Genomic DNA, 15,140 nt, shown 5'->3' on the forward strand with positions numbered 1-15,140 from the left:
ACGGATTGAAACGGTAACACAAGGACCCCAAAGCAGCATTCAGAGGTTGAAGGTTGGCTTTCCGAGCTGCTCGGCAGAAAGCGCGCCAGACGAGCACTCACTTGTTTTTCTTCCACATTGTCATCAGGGGAGAGCGCGGACGCAGTCCCCCACTACCACAAATTATGCAGTCGAGATTCCCACATTTGGGGAATTCGCAGGGGTCAGCACAACCGGAGTGCAATGGCTGAGCCTCGCCCTGGGTGAACCACCTTCTTGATCATGGTATCTCCCCTGCCAGGTAAGTATGAGTTGGAACAGTCTGACACAGGATGGCCTTTCCCAGGCTCAGCCCCGTGGCTGACGGTGCCTCTGGGGGGATAATAGCAGAGTTAGGTGCCTTGGGCAATTTGCTCATCCTCATTGGGCACTAAAAGTTGCTGCAAATTCAAAAACACTGGTGCGACTTGACGAGGGTGGCTGGTCCACACATTGTGCCTGTTTTGTGTCCTTTTTCCAGCGATCCATCGCTCGGCAAAATAGAAAAATAACACTCCGTCAACGGCCACTTGGCATGATGTCTCCGCCCAGTCTGAATGCAACCAGAGACAATGTGCCGCACAAAAGCCTACCAGTAGGCATTCCAGCAATGGACGCGTCCAGACCACATTTCTTATGCAATGCCTCGCAGAGGAGGAGACGCAACAAGGTTTGTGCCGTCTCTAGCAGGCCACGCCCACTCTGCCCTTTTACCGGGAAAACGGGTAACCCGCACGCAACGCACTGCGACACAGCAGACGCCGGTGTACTGCAACGCTGTGACTTTCAGGACGGATTGAAACGGTAACACAAGGACCCCAAAGCAGCATTCAGAGGTTGAAGGTCGGCTTTCCGAGCTGCTCGGCAGAAAGCGCGGGAGACGAGCACTCACTTGTTTTTCTTCCACATTGTCATCAGGGGAGAGCGCGGACGCAGTCCCCCACTACCACAAATTATGCAGTCGAGATTCCCACATTTGGGGAATTCGCAGGGGTCAGCACAACCGGAGTGCAATGGCTGAGCCTCGCCCTGGGTGAACCACCTTCTTGATCATGGTATCTCCCCTGCCAGGTAAGTATGAGTTGGAACAGTCTGACACAGGATGGCCTTTCCCAGGCTCAGCCCCCTGGCTGACGGTGCCTCTGAGGGGATAATAGCAGAGTTAGGTGCCTTGGGCAATTTGCTCATCCTCATTGGGCACTAAAAGTTGCTGCAAATTCAAAAACACTGGTGCGACTTGACGAGGGTGGCTGGTCCACACATTGTGCCTGTTTTGTGTCCTTTTTCCAGCGATCCATCGCTCGGCAAAATAGAAAAATAACACTCCGTCAACAGCCACTTGGCATGATGTCTCCGCCCAGTCTGAATGCAACCAGAGACAATGTGCCGCACAAAAGCCTACCAGTAGGCATTCCAGCAATGGACGCGTCCAGACCACATTTCTTATGCAATGGCTCGCAGAGGAGGAGACGCAACAAGGTTTGTGCCGTCTCTAGCAGGCCACGCCCACTCTGCCCTTTTACCGGGAAAACGGGTAACCCGCACGCAACGCACTGCGACACAGCAGACGCCGGTGTACTGCAACGCTGTGACTTTCAGGACGGATTGAAACGGTAACACAAGGACCCCAAAGCAGCATTCAGAGGTTGAAGGTTGGCTTTCCGAGCTGCTCGGCAGAAAGTGCGGGAGACGAGCACTCATTTGTTTTTCTTCCACATTGTCATCAGGGGAGAGCGCGGACGCAGTCCCCCACTACCACAAATTATGCAGTCGAGATTCCCACATTTGGGGAATTCGCAGGGGTCAGCACAACCGGAGTGCAATGGCTGAGCCTCGCCCTGGGTGAACCACCTTCTTGATCATGGTATCTCCCCTGCCAGGTAAGTATGAGTTGGAACAGTCTGACACAGGATGGCCTTTCCCAGGCTCAGCCCCCTGGCTGACGGTGCCTCTGGGGGGATAATAGCAGAGTTAGGTGCCTTGGGCAATTTGCTCATCCTCATTGGGCACTAAAAGTTGCTGCAAATTCAAAAACACTGGTGCGACTTGACGAGGGTGGCTGGTCCACACATTGTGCCTGTTTTGTGTCCTTTTTCCAGCGATCCATCGCTCGGCAAAATAGAAAAATAACACTCCGTCAACGGCCACTTGGCATGATGTCTCCGCCCAGTCTGAATGCAACCAGAGACAATGTGCCGCACAAAAGCCTACCAGTAGGCATTCCAGCAATGGACGTGTCCAGACCACATTTCTTATGCAATGCCTCGCAGAGGAGGAGACGCAACAAGGTTTGTGCCGTCTCTAGCAGGCCACGCCCACTCTGCCCTTTTACCGGGAAAACGGGTTACCCGCACGCAACGCACTGCGACACAGCAGACGCCGGTGTACTGCAACGCTGTGACTTTCAGGACGGATTGAAACGGTAACACAAGGACCCCAAAGCAGCATTCAGAGGTTGAAGGTTGGCTTTCCGAGCTGCTCGGCAGAAAGCGCGCCAGACGAGCACTCACTTGTTTTTCTTCCACATTGTCATCAGGGGAGAGCGCGGACGCAGTCCCCCACTACCACAAATTATGCAGTCGAGATTCCCACATTTGGGGAATTCGCAGGGGTCAGCACAACCGGAGTGCAATGGCTGAGCCTCGCCCTGGGTGAACCACCTTCTTGATCATGGTATCTCCCCTGCCAGGTAAGTATGAGTTGGAACAGTCTGACACAGGATGGCCTTTCCCAGGCTCAGCCCCGTGGCTGACGGTGCCTCTGGGGGGATAAAAGCAGAGTTAGGTGCCTTGGGCAATTTGCTCATCCTCATTGGGCACTAAAAGTTGCTGCAAATTCAAAAACACTGGTGCGACTTGACGAGGGTGGCTGGTCCACACATTGTGCCTGTTTTGTGTCCTTTTTCCAGCGATCCATCGCTCGGCAAAATAGAAAAATAACACTCCGTCAACGGCCACTTGGCATGATGTCTCCGCCCAGTCTGAATGCAACCAGAGACAATGTGCCGCACAAAAGCCTACCAGTAGGCATTCCAGCAATGGACGCGTCCAGACCACATTTCTTATGCAATGCCTCGCAGAGGAGGAGACGCAACAAGGTTTGTGCCGTCTCTAGCAGGCCACGCCCACTCTGCCCTTTTACCGGGAAAACGGGTAACCCGCACGCAACGCACTGCGACACAGCAGACGCCGGTGTACTGCAACGCTGTGACTTTCAGGACGGATTGAAACGGTAACACAAGGACCCCAAAGCAGCATTCAGAGGTTGAAGGTCGGCTTTCCGAGCTGCTCGGCAGAAAGCGCGGGAGACGAGCACTCACTTGTTTTTCTTCCACATTGTCATCAGGGGAGAGCGCGGACGCAGTCCCCCACTACCACAAATTATGCAGTCGAGATTCCCACATTTGGGGAATTCGCAGGGGTCAGCACAACCGGAGTGCAATGGCTGAGCCTCGCCCTGGGTGAACCACCTTCTTGATCATGGTATCTCCCCTGCCAGGTAAGTATGAGTTGGAAAAGTCTGACACAGGATGGCCTTTCCCAGGCTCAGCCCCCTGGCTGACGGTGCCTCTGAGGGGATAATAGCAGAGTTAGGTGCCTTGGGCAATTTGCTCATCCTCATTGGGCACTAAAAGTTGCTGCAAATTCAAAAACACTGGTGCGACTTGACGAGGGTGGCTGGTCCACACATTGTGCCTGTTTTGTGTCCTTTTTCCAGCGATCCATCGCTCGGCAAAATAGAAAAATAACACTCCGTCAACGGCCACTTGGCATGATGTCTCCGCCCAGTCTGAATGCAACCAGAGACAATGTGCCGCACAAAAGCCTACCAGTAGGCATTCCAGCAATGGACGCGTCCAGACCACATTTCTTATGCAATGCCTCGCAGAGGAGGAGACGCAACAAGGTTTGTGCCGTCTCTAGCAGGCCACGCCCACTCTGCCCTTTTACCGGGAAAACGGGTAACCCGCACGCAACGCACTGCGACACAGCAGACGCCGGTGTACTGCAACGCTGTGACTTTCAGGACGGATTGAAACGGTAACACAAGGACCCCAAAGCAGCATTCAGAGGTTGAAGGTTGGCTTTCCGAGCTGCTCGGCAGAAAGTGCGGGAGACGAGCACTCATTTGTTTTTCTTCCACATTGTCATCAGGGGAGAGCGCGGACGCAGTCCCCCACTACCACAAATTATGCAGTCGAGATTCCCACATTTGGGGAATTCGCAGGGGTCAGCACAACCGGAGTGCAATGGCTGAGCCTCGCCCTGGGTGAACCACCTTCTTGATCATGGTATCTCCCCTGCCAGGTAAGTATGAGTTGGAACAGTCTGACACAGGATGGCCTTTCCCAGGCTCAGCCCCCTGGCTGACGGTGCCTCTGGGGGGATAATAGCAGAGTTAGGTGCCTTGGGCAATTTGCTCATCCTCATTGGGCACTAAAAGTTGCTGCAAATTCAAAAACACTGGTGCGACTTGACGAGGGTGGCTGGTCCACACATTGTGCCTGTTTTGTGTCCTTTTTCCAGCGATCCATCGCTCGGCAAAATAGAAAAATAACACTCCGTCAACGGCCACTTGGCATGATGTCTCCGCCCAGTCTGAATGCAACCAGAGACAATGTGCCGCACAAAAGCCTACCAGTAGGCATTCCAGCAATGGACGTGTCCAGACCACATTTCTTATGCAATGCCTCGCAGAGGAGGAGACGCAACAAGGTTTGTGCCGTCTCTAGCAGGCCACGCCCACTCTGCCCTTTTACCGGGAAAACGGGTAACCCGCACGCAACGCACTGCGACACAGCAGACGCCGGTGTACTGCAACGCTGTGACTTTCAGGACGGATTGAAACGGTAACACAAGGACCCCAAAGCAGCATTCAGAGGTTGAAGGTTGGCTTTCCGAGCTGCTCGGCAGAAAGCGCGCCAGACGAGCACTCACTTGTTTTTCTTCCACATTGTCATCAGGGGAGAGCGCGGACGCAGTCCCCCACTACCACAAATTATGCAGTCGAGATTCCCACATTTGGGGAATTCGCAGGGGTCAGCACAACCGGAGTGCAATGGCTGAGCCTCGCCCTGGGTGAACCACCTTCTTGATCATGGTATCTCCCCTGCCAGGTAAGTATGAGTTGGAACAGTCTGACACAGGATGGCCTTTCCCAGGCTCAGCCCCGTGGCTGACGGTGCCTCTGGGGGGATAATAGCAGAGTTAGGTGCCTTGGGCAATTTGCTCATCCTCATTGGGCACTAAAAGTTGCTGCAAATTCAAAAACACTGGTGCGACTTGACGAGGGTGGCTGGTCCACACATTGTGCCTGTTTTGTGTCCTTTTTCCAGCGATCCATCGCTCGGCAAAATAGAAAAATAACACTCCGTCAACGGCCACTTGGCATGATGTCTCCGCCCAGTCTGAATGCAACCAGAGACAATGTGCCGCACAAAAGCCTACCAGTAGGCATTCCAGCAATGGACGCGTCCAGACCACATTTCTTATGCAATGCCTCGCAGAGGAGGAGACGCAACAAGGTTTGTGCCGTCTCTAGCAGGCCACGCCCACTCTGCCCTTTTACCGGGAAAACGGGTAACCCGCACGCAACGCACTGCGACACAGCAGACGCCGGTGTACTGCAACGCTGTGACTTTCAGGACGGATTGAAACGGTAACACAAGGACCCCAAAGCAGCATTCAGAGGTTGAAGGTCGGCTTTCCGAGCTGCTCGGCAGAAAGCGCGGGAGACGAGCACTCACTTGTTTTTCTTCCACATTGTCATCAGGGGAGAGCGCGGACGCAGTCCCCCACTACCACAAATTATGCAGTCGAGATTCCCACATTTGGGGAATTCGCAGGGGTCAGCACAACCGGAGTGCAATGGCTGAGCCTCGCCCTGGGTGAACCACCTTCTTGATCATGGTATCTCCCCTGCCAGGTAAGTATGAGTTGGAACAGTCTGACACAGGATGGCCTTTCCCAGGCTCAGCCCCCTGGCTGACGGTGCCTCTGAGGGGATAATAGCAGAGTTAGGTGCCTTGGGCAATTTGCTCATCCTCATTGGGCACTAAAAGTTGCTGCAAATTCAAAAACACTGGTGCGACTTGACGAGGGTGGCTGGTCCACACATTGTGCCTGTTTTGTGTCCTTTTTCCAGCGATCCATCGCTCGGCAAAATAGAAAAATAACACTCCGTCAACAGCCACTTGGCATGATGTCTCCGCCCAGTCTGAATGCAACCAGAGACAATGTGCCGCACAAAAGCCTACCAGTAGGCATTCCAGCAATGGACGCGTCCAGACCACATTTCTTATGCAATGGCTCGCAGAGGAGGAGACGCAACAAGGTTTGTGCCGTCTCTAGCAGGCCACGCCCACTCTGCCCTTTTACCGGGAAAACGGGTAACCCGCACGCAACGCACTGCGACACAGCAGACGCCGGTGTACTGCAACGCTGTGACTTTCAGGACGGATTGAAACGGTAACACAAGGACCCCAAAGCAGCATTCAGAGGTTGAAGGTTGGCTTTCCGAGCTGCTCGGCAGAAAGTGCGGGAGACGAGCACTCATTTGTTTTTCTTCCACATTGTCATCAGGGGAGAGCGCGGACGCAGTCCCCCACTACCACAAATTATGCAGTCGAGATTCCCACATTTGGGGAATTCGCAGGGGTCAGCACAACCGGAGTGCAATGGCTGAGCCTCGCCCTGGGTGAACCACCTTCTTGATCATGGTATCTCCCCTGCCAGGTAAGTATGAGTTGGAACAGTCTGACACAGGATGGCCTTTCCCAGGCTCAGCCCCGTGGCTGACGGTGCCTCTGGGGGGATAATAGCAGAGTTAGGTGCCTTGGGCAATTTGCTCATCCTCATTGGGCACTAAAAGTTGCTGCAAATTCAAAAACACTGGTGCGACTTGACGAGGGTGGCTGGTCCACACATTGTGCCTGTTTTGTGTCCTTTTTCCAGCGATCCATCGCTCGGCAAAATAGAAAAATAACACTCCGTCAACGGCCACTTGGCATGATGTCTCCGCCCAGTCTGAATGCAACCAGAGACAATGTGCCGCACAAAAGCCTACCAGTAGGCATTCCAGCAATGGACGTGTCCAGACCACATTTCTTATGCAATGCCTCGCAGAGGAGGAGACGCAACAAGGTTTGTGCCGTCTCTAGCAGGCCACGCCCACTCTGCCCTTTTACCGGGAAAACGGGTTACCCGCACGCAACGCACTGCGACACAGCAGACGCCGGTGTACTGCAACGCTGTGACTTTCAGGACGGATTGAAACGGTAACACAAGGACCCCAAAGCAGCATTCAGAGGTTGAAGGTTGGCTTTCCGAGCTGCTCGGCAGAAAGCGCGCCAGACGAGCACTCACTTGTTTTTCTTCCACATTGTCATCAGGGGAGAGCGCGGACGCAGTCCCCCACTACCACAAATTATGCAGTCGAGATTCCCACATTTGGGGAATTCGCAGGGGTCAGCACAACCGGAGTGCAATGGCTGAGCCTCGCCCTGGGTGAACCACCTTCTTGATCATGGTATCTCCCCTGCCAGGTAAGTATGAGTTGGAACAGTCTGACACAGGATGGCCTTTCCCAGGCTCAGCCCCGTGGCTGACGGTGCCTCTGGGGGGATAATAGCAGAGTTAGGTGCCTTGGGCAATTTGCTCATCCTCATTGGGCACTAAAAGTTGCTGCAAATTCAAAAACACTGGTGCGACTTGACGAGGGTGGCTGGTCCACACATTGTGCCTGTTTTGTGTCCTTTTTCCAGCGATCCATCGCTCGGCAAAATAGAAAAATAACACTCCGTCAACGGCCACTTGGCATGATGTCTCCGCCCAGTCTGAATGCAACCAGAGACAATGTGCCGCACAAAAGCCTACCAGTAGGCATTCCAGCAATGGACGCGTCCAGACCACATTTCTTATGCAATGCCTCGCAGAGGAGGAGACGCAACAAGGTTTGTGCCGTCTCTAGCAGGCCACGCCCACTCTGCCCTTTTACCGGGAAAACGGGTAACCCGCACGCAACGCACTGCGACACAGCAGACGCCGGTGTACTGCAACGCTGTGACTTTCAGGACGGATTGAAACGGTAACACAAGGACCCCAAAGCAGCATTCAGAGGTTGAAGGTCGGCTTTCCGAGCTGCTCGGCAGAAAGCGCGGGAGACGAGCACTCACTTGTTTTTCTTCCACATTGTCATCAGGGGAGAGCGCGGACGCAGTCCCCCACTACCACAAATTATGCAGTCGAGATTCCCACATTTGGGGAATTCGCAGGGGTCAGCACAACCGGAGTGCAATGGCTGAGCCTCGCCCTGGGTGAACCACCTTCTTGATCATGGTATCTCCCCTGCCAGGTAAGTATGAGTTGGAACAGTCTGACACAGGATGGCCTTTCCCAGGCTCAGCCCCCTGGCTGACGGTGCCTCTGAGGGGATAATAGCAGAGTTAGGTGCCTTGGGCAATTTGCTCATCCTCATTGGGCACTAAAAGTTGCTGCAAATTCAAAAACACTGGTGCGACTTGACGAGGGTGGCTGGTCCACACATTGTGCCTGTTTTGTGTCCTTTTTCCAGCGATCCATCGCTCGGCAAAATAGAAAAATAACACTCCGTCAACGGCCACTTGGCATGATGTCTCCGCCCAGTCTGAATGCAACCAGAGACAATGTGCCGCACAAAAGCCTACCAGTAGGCATTCCAGCAATGGACGCGTCCAGACCACATTTCTTATGCAATGCCTCGCAGAGGAGGAGACGCAACAAGGTTTGTGCCGTCTCTAGCAGGCCACGCCCACTCTGCCCTTTTACCGGGAAAACGGGTAACCCGCACGCAACGCACTGCGACACAGCAGACGCCGGTGTACTGCAACGCTGTGACTTTCAGGACGGATTGAAACGGTAACACAAGGACCCCAAAGCAGCATTCAGAGGTTGAAGGTCGGCTTTCCGAGCTGCTCGGCAGAAAGCGCGCCAGACGAGCACTCACTTGTTTTTCTTCCACATTGTCATCAGGGGAGAGCGCGGACGCAGTCCCCCACTACCACAAATTATGCAGTCGAGATTCCCACATTTGGGGAATTCGCAGGGGTCAGCACAACCGGAGTGCAATGGCTGAGCCTCGCCCTGGGTGAACCACCTTCTTGATCATGGTATCTCCCCTGCCAGGTAAGTATGAGTTGGAACAGTCTGACACAGGATGGCCTTTCCCAGGCTCAGCCCCCTGGCTGACGGTGCCTCTGTGGGGATAATAGCAGAGTTAGGTGCCTTGGGCAATTTGCTCATCCTCATTGGGCACTAAAAGTTGCTGCAAATTCAAAACCACTGGTGCGACTTGACGAGGGTGGCTGGTCCACACATTGTGCCTGTTTTGTGTCCTTTTTCCAGCGATCCATCGCTCGGCAAAATAGAAAAATAACACTCCGTCAACGGCCACTTGGCATGATGTCTCCGCCCAGTCTGAATGCAACCAGAGACGATGTGCCGCACAAAAGCCTACCAGTAGGCATTCCAGCAATGGACGCGTCCAGACCACATTTCTTATGCAATGCCTCGCAGAGGAGGAGACGCAACAAGGTTTGTGCCGTCTCTAGCAGGCCACGCCCACTCTGCCCTTTTACCGGGAAAACGGGTAACCCGCACGCAACGCACTGCGACACAGCAGACGCCGGTGTACTGCAACGCTGTGACTTTCAGGACGGATTGAAACGGTAACACAAGGACCCCAAAGCAGCATTCAGAGGTTGAAGGTCGGCTTTCCGAGCTGCTCGGCAGAAAGCGCGGGAGACGAGCACTCACTTGTTTTTCTTCCACATTGTCATCAGGGGAGAGCGCGGACGCAGTCCCCCACTACCACAAATTATGCAGTCGAGATTCCCACATTTGGGGAATTCGCAGGGGTCAGCACAACCGGAGTGCAATGGCTGAGCCTCGCCCTGGGTGAACCACTTTTCACTTTTTAGAAGCTTTTATTAATTTCAGTCAAAATTAGTTACAGACATACATTAATCCCACAATTACAATTGCCCAACACCAAGTAGATATTCTAATCAAATAAATAATAGTTACATTTCATTCAATAAACATTCTATTCAGCAGTTGTAACACCAAATAGATGTTCCATTCAGTTTTCTTAATTTTAAAAAAGATCCATTAAAGCAACAGGAATTTTGTCAGTTTTCCACCAGTTTTTCATTTCTTGATCATTATACTTAATTCTATCCCTAATGATGTAGTCCCTGACACCTGTAATGCCAACCTTTGCCACAGAATCAGGTGAAATAGAGAGCTTTCTGAAGGCAGTTAGGTTTCTGCATTTCCAGATACCTTCTTTGACACAGTTGATGATTGCCCACCACCTTTCATTTCTGTCCTTTTCATCTGTCTCAATGTTTCCATATAAAACATCCATTTCATTAGGGGCTCTAAAAAGGTCTGTTAACCATGGATTTAGAATTTCCCACACTGCCCTTGAAACAGCGCATGACCAAAAGCAGTGGGCCACATCTTCACCATCATTACAATTTTTTATTGGACATTTAGCACTACGTGTGCATCGCCTTCTCAGTAAGAAGGCTCTTGTAGGGACACAATTTTGGGCTATCTTCCAGGCCAGGTCCTTATGTACATTGAACAAAAATGGTAAGTTTACATTTTTCCAAACTCTGATGCATTTGCTCTCAGGTAGGATACCTACCGGCACAAGGCTAGAGGTCGGGGGTGAAAGGCACCCCTCCACATCAACCCTATCTATTTTACCTACCACAGACCAATCTAACTTTGCTACTTTAAAGAGTGTTAATGCTCTCTCGTATAGAGCTGGTCTACTTTCAGCATTGGGCGTACAAAGAGAAACCCTTTTACCCTTCCCTCGATACATCATGCGGCCTACCCAAAACTTGGCAAAATGAAACCAGAGACTGGTATTGCTCTCTGTAAAAACCGCATTTAAAATTGGTGTCAAAAAAAGGGCATCAAATTTGGCCCCCAACTCAGGTACAGCTTTCCCTCCTTTAACCAGAGGTTTGTACATGATGTCTCTTTTGACATGTTCTTGTTGGGAGCTCCAAATGAATTGAAACATGATGCGTCTCAAAGAGGTCAGGAATGTCTTGGGAGCTGGCAGAGTGGCTGCCAGAAAGGTCAAAGAGGCCAGAACCTCAGCCTTAATCACCAAAATTTTGCCAGTGAATGTTAGATCCCTCTCCTCCCACTGAAGCAATTTCCCTTTGATAGCTGGTAATCTTGTTTCCCAATTTATGATTTCCATTCCCTTCCCAATTTCCACTCCCAAAATTTTTACCCTCTCTTCTTTTTCAACCAACCCTAAATCAGGCTTTCTTTCTGGCCAATTAAGGTAGAGGATCTCACTTTTGGCCCGGTTCAGTTTGGCCCCAGATGCTTGAGAAAATTGCTCACTCCACTGGAGGGCTTTAACCATTGAATTATTGCTGGTACAAAGGATTGTCAAGTCATCCATATACAGGGACATTTTAGCCTCCTTTCGATTACTACCAGGGACAGGAAGGCCCCGAATATCAGTGTCATGTTTTATCCCACAGGCCAGAGGCTCCATGGCTAGTACAAACAGGCTGACTGATAGCGGGCATCCCTGTCTGACCCCTGACTGGATCTTAATAGGTTCACTGAAGTGGCCATTAATGTTTACTCTACTAGAGCAATCAAAGTACAGTAAATTAATCCATGCCCTCAACTGTGGGCCAAACCCAAACCTCACCAGTGCTTCTTTGAGATACTCATGGCTTATTCTATCAAAGGCTTTTTCTAAATCCAGGCCAGCAATACATAGGGGTACATTGCGATCTAAAGCATACAAGTATGAATCTCTTATTAAAGCAAGGTTATCACTCATGGAGCGACCTGGAACCACACAGGTCTGCTCGACCCCAACCAACCTCTCTATCACCTCTTGTAGGCGAAGAAAGATTGCTTTTGCTAGAATCTTACGATCAACACCAAGGAGTGTAAGGGGGCGCCAGTTTTTAAGATCTTTTTTCTCACCTTTCTTAAATAGAAGGGAAATGGTACCTTCCTTTAGGGATGGTGGTAACGACCCTAATTGGAGGCTCTCATTGTACATCTCCAAAAGAGGGGCCTTTAACTCTGCCCAGAAGGTAGTATAAAATTCTTTTGGCAACCCATCTGCCCCAGGGGCCTTGTTATTTTGCATGCTTTCTACTGCTTTGGTGAGTTCACTCAGAGATATTTTACTGTCAAGCTTCCCTTTAAATTCGTTAATATTTTTATCTACTTTAGATAGAAGGTTTTCTAAAGCTGTCTTATCTAAATCTTCACTTTTGTAAAGATCAGAGTAGAAGGAGTGTACACAACTTAGTATCTCATGTATTTCAGTTTTTTCTTGTCCCTCTTTATTCTTTAATCCTTCTATAAAGTTTTTAGGCCTAGCTAATTTCCTAAAAAAGTATCTAGAGCATTTTTCATTGTTTTCCATGTGGTGGACTCGGCTACGAATCAGTAGCCCCCGACTGGCCGCCGTAGAGAGGCGTAACATCTCTCTCTTCAATTGAGCTATATCCTCTGCAACATCTAGCCCGGCATAAGCCATTATATAAAATCTCTGCAGCTTTGCCTGATATTTCTGGAGCTTCAGACGTCTCTTTTTAGCAGTTCGTTTACCCACCTCTATGAAAAAAGTTTTTGCCCTAATCTTGACTTCTTCCCACCATTCCCCCACAGAGTTGAAGGAGGGCTTAAGAGAGAGCCATTGGTTAAGCTTCACCTTAAAATCATTGACCACCTTTGCATCTTGTAGTAGGGAAATATTCAGCTTCCATGAACCTCTACCTTTTTTGATGTTTTCTTTAAACATGAGAGAACATTCAATTTTATGATGGTCAGAGAAAAAAACTGGCGTGACTGCTGCATCTACAACCTGCAGCCCCCTTGATGTCAACAGAAAGTCTATTCTGGAATGGGTTCTGCCGTTGGACCAGGTATACCCAGGTAAACTCGGATTTTTTAAGCGGTAAACATCTATCAGTCTAAAATCTTTAATAATGTTTTTTAGGATTTCAGAACTGGAGTCCAGCCTTACTGTGGAGGTGGTTAACTTTTCTTTTTTGCTTACCAAGCAGTTGAAATCGCCACCCAGAATGACCTCTCTGTTACACAACAAAAGGGGTTGTAATTCTTTGAGCACTGTTAACCGTTCTCGGAGCTCAACAGGGCAATACACATTGATTACTCTTAACTTAGCGTTAAACAGTGAAACATCAACACATAGAATTCTCCCATCTATCACACGTTGTACCTTCTGGATGATAAAATCATGCCCTCTAAATAATACTGCAACCCCTGAAGATCTGTTTTTGTTGTCGCCTGACCATACTGATGGGCCGTGGCTCCATCTCTCCTCGAAGACCTTGTAATTCTCTCTATAGGATACATTACATTCTTGAAGTAGGAAGATGTCATTACCCTCTGAGTGTAGAAAAGTGAAGGCTGATGAGCACTTTACTGGGTCATTTAGTCCTCTAGTATTGAGGGATGCTATAGAGAGAGGAGCCATAGAAGTGCAGTTCAAAGGGGTGAAGAGGGTTAGATCAGTGACAACTATGTAACATCTACTTTTTCTTAATTATCTTCTTTTTCTTTGGTTTCACATCTCTTTCCACCTTTCTTGACATGTCTTTTATCTGTGTTGTAGATGTAAAAGCAACTACAACATCTTGCTCAAGAAAGGGGTTTGATGTGGGGGAGGAAACGGGCCAGTTGGAATGAGGTAACACAGAAGAGGTCGAGGGGGAGGATTCACCTGATGGGGGGGACTCATTTACCCGTTTTCTTGAAGGAGAGTCCACTGTGTCTGGTACCAAGGTGGTGGCAATGGGAAGGGGCAAAGAGGTCAGTAAGGATTGGGAGGCATCTTCATCCCGTTCCATGGAGGTCTGGGAGCTGAGATCTGGCACTGATGCAAGGTTGACTGTAGATGTTGACCTCGGGCGTTGGCCATCCAATGATGAGGAGGCAGATGAGTCTGGTCCCTGATGGATGGTGATGATTGGCAGCAGGGATGTTGAGCCCTCAACTTCCTTGAAGAGAGAATTGGCCGTTGGTTCTTGTTTCAAGGTAGCTGCATGAGGAGAGATGCTAGCCAGCAGGTTGTCCAGACGGTTCCCTGCCTCCTGTAGAGTCATCGGTGTCAACTCTGTCCTTGAGCTGGAGCCAGGTTCGGGAGGATGGTCTGCTTGATGGAAAGCAGTGAGGTCCATTGTGGAGGCAGGGGAGTTGAACGCTTCGTCGTCATTCTCTAATAGCCCAGCGCTCCAGTCCAAGACTCGTGTTCCCTCTTGTACCTCCTCCTCCAGGTCCAACACCGGTTCTTCACTTGGCTGTTGGAGTGCAGGGCCAGATGGCTGTCGCACTGGGCTTGTATGTTGAGAGGGCGCCTGATTGTTGCCAGAGTTTTCAGCAATGTGGTCTTGGCCTAAAGAAACAATTGATCTTACTGTGGACAGTTTCAGCCGGTTGGAGTATGCTTGAGGGCAGTCTTTAAAGCGATGTTGGGCTGAGGCACAGAGATTGCATTTTACAGGGGTTGGACATTGGGCTGTTGTATGGTCGAATGCTTTGCAGTTCCTGCAGAGGTCCACCGTACATGCAGCAGCCAGATGTTCTAGGCTGCCGCATTTACGACATTCTTTTGGCTGACCAGAGTAGAACACAGACCCTCTGAAGGCTCCCAACTGGATGTTGCTTGGGAGATGCTGGAGGACCCCCTGTCGCCTTATGAGACGCACTTGAAATCGTCTGGTGCCTGTCTTGATTCCATCTATGTCAACAACTTCCATGGCATGAATCACCTCACAGTACCGAGCCATCCATGTCCAAACATCCTGGTTCCTGACTCTCTCAGAGAAAATCATTACATGTACTGTTTTCAGGTCTCTCTCTGCCAAAGGTGACATAATAATGTTCTTGAAGCTTGTTGTTGACTTTTTCTTGATTTCAAACTTTTCCAGGCAACTTTCGTAGTATCGTGTTGTTGTAAATATCACCTCAAAGATCTTCTTACCCGGAAATGCAAAAACGTAGTCAAGCTGGTTGGTGGAAATGCCAAGTTCTTTTTGCAAAATCTGTCTGCTGAAT

General features: G+C 50.4%; 12 non-coding genes and 1 pseudogene across 12 annotated transcripts; all 13 read right to left on the minus strand.

Moving 5' to 3' along the window:
* Positions 1-124: 124 nt before the first annotated feature.
* On the minus strand, positions 125-288 carry LOC140992758 (U1 spliceosomal RNA). The gene has a single exon (XR_012178311.1). It is a non-coding gene; the product is annotated as a U1 spliceosomal RNA (small nuclear RNA).
* A 645-nt stretch (positions 289-933) lies between these two features.
* LOC140992759 (U1 spliceosomal RNA) lies at positions 934-1,097 on the minus strand. The gene has a single exon (XR_012178312.1). It is a non-coding gene; the product is annotated as a U1 spliceosomal RNA (small nuclear RNA).
* Positions 1,098-1,742: 645 nt separating this feature from the next.
* Positions 1,743-1,906, minus strand: LOC140992760 (U1 spliceosomal RNA). The gene has a single exon (XR_012178313.1). It is a non-coding gene; the product is annotated as a U1 spliceosomal RNA (small nuclear RNA).
* A 645-nt stretch (positions 1,907-2,551) lies between these two features.
* LOC140992761 (U1 spliceosomal RNA) lies at positions 2,552-2,715 on the minus strand. The gene has a single exon (XR_012178314.1). It is a non-coding gene; the product is annotated as a U1 spliceosomal RNA (small nuclear RNA).
* Positions 2,716-3,360: 645 nt separating this feature from the next.
* On the minus strand, positions 3,361-3,524 carry LOC140992762 (U1 spliceosomal RNA). The gene has a single exon (XR_012178315.1). It is a non-coding gene; the product is annotated as a U1 spliceosomal RNA (small nuclear RNA).
* A 645-nt stretch (positions 3,525-4,169) lies between these two features.
* LOC140992763 (U1 spliceosomal RNA) lies at positions 4,170-4,333 on the minus strand. Its single transcript, XR_012178316.1, has one exon. It is a non-coding gene; the product is annotated as a U1 spliceosomal RNA (small nuclear RNA).
* Positions 4,334-4,978: 645 nt separating this feature from the next.
* Positions 4,979-5,142, minus strand: LOC140992766 (U1 spliceosomal RNA). Its single transcript, XR_012178317.1, has one exon. It is a non-coding gene; the product is annotated as a U1 spliceosomal RNA (small nuclear RNA).
* A 645-nt stretch (positions 5,143-5,787) lies between these two features.
* LOC140992768 (U1 spliceosomal RNA) lies at positions 5,788-5,951 on the minus strand. The gene has a single exon (XR_012178319.1). It is a non-coding gene; the product is annotated as a U1 spliceosomal RNA (small nuclear RNA).
* Positions 5,952-6,596: 645 nt separating this feature from the next.
* LOC140992769 (U1 spliceosomal RNA) lies at positions 6,597-6,760 on the minus strand. Its single transcript, XR_012178320.1, has one exon. It is a non-coding gene; the product is annotated as a U1 spliceosomal RNA (small nuclear RNA).
* Positions 6,761-7,405: 645 nt separating this feature from the next.
* Positions 7,406-7,569, minus strand: LOC140992770 (U1 spliceosomal RNA). The gene has a single exon (XR_012178321.1). It is a non-coding gene; the product is annotated as a U1 spliceosomal RNA (small nuclear RNA).
* Positions 7,570-8,214: 645 nt separating this feature from the next.
* LOC140992771 (U1 spliceosomal RNA) lies at positions 8,215-8,378 on the minus strand. The gene has a single exon (XR_012178322.1). It is a non-coding gene; the product is annotated as a U1 spliceosomal RNA (small nuclear RNA).
* Positions 8,379-9,023: 645 nt separating this feature from the next.
* On the minus strand, positions 9,024-9,187 carry LOC140992772 (U1 spliceosomal RNA). Its single transcript, XR_012178323.1, has one exon. It is a non-coding gene; the product is annotated as a U1 spliceosomal RNA (small nuclear RNA).
* A 645-nt stretch (positions 9,188-9,832) lies between these two features.
* LOC140992811 (U1 spliceosomal RNA) lies at positions 9,833-10,005 on the minus strand (annotated as a pseudogene).
* Positions 10,006-15,140: the final 5,135 nt, after the last annotated feature.

This window comes from Pagrus major, chromosome 24 (genome assembly GCF_040436345.1).
Source record: "Pagrus major chromosome 24, Pma_NU_1.0".
Classification (NCBI taxonomy): domain Eukaryota; kingdom Metazoa; phylum Chordata; class Actinopteri; order Spariformes; family Sparidae; genus Pagrus; species Pagrus major.